General features: G+C 43.4%; 1 non-coding gene across 1 annotated transcript; it reads left to right on the forward strand.

Moving 5' to 3' along the window:
* The first annotated feature begins 219 nt into the window (after nucleotides 1-219).
* Nucleotides 220-292, forward strand: TRNAR-UCG. The gene has a single exon. It is a non-coding gene; the product is annotated as a tRNA-Arg (tRNA).
* The last annotated feature ends 330 nt before the right edge of the window (nucleotides 293-622 follow it).

A 622-nucleotide genomic window follows, 5' to 3' on the forward strand; every position in this document is an offset into this window, starting at 1 on the left:
TTAAGGTAGGGGAATAGGAGAAAATCGGAATTCGCATTTAGCGTCAGCCTGTTACTCTATGAGATATTGAAGTGACTTCGCTCTTCTGAGTATTAATTGCAGCATCTTTGAAATGAAGTTAATAGTGACGGTGATATAATTTTAAGTTGCGTGAAATAACCCAGCCAAATAATCCAGACTCTGAATCGTCTAGATTTTTCGGTGGGTGCATATCCATGAGACCACGTGGCCTAATGGATAAGGCGTCTGACTTCGGATCAGAAGATTGAGGGTTCGAATCCCTTCGTGGTTGGTTTACTGTTTTTCACTCACCTAAGTACCAACTCTCAAATCCCCGTTATAGCATCTGAGAAAAGATGAGTCTTTGCAGCCATGACTACTAGAAAGAGAAACGGAATGCTGTATCACAGTGGGTCTCCCTTGGGATCTGGCAGATTCGAAAGGAAGCTAATGGCTGGGCTAGCACTTAGGTGCGTGGTGGCCCACTAAGCGTGGTGGAAGCGTCAGGGAAAAGTTAACGATTCCAATTTGCTTGCTACACACTTCCATTGTCCGTAGTATGCGCTCGGTAACTTAACGGTGAAATTAAATATTTACCCCTCAGATACACAAAAACGCAAAA

This window comes from Choloepus didactylus, chromosome 7 (genome assembly GCF_015220235.1).
Source record: "Choloepus didactylus isolate mChoDid1 chromosome 7, mChoDid1.pri, whole genome shotgun sequence".
Classification (NCBI taxonomy): Eukaryota; Metazoa; Chordata; class Mammalia; order Pilosa; family Megalonychidae; genus Choloepus; species Choloepus didactylus.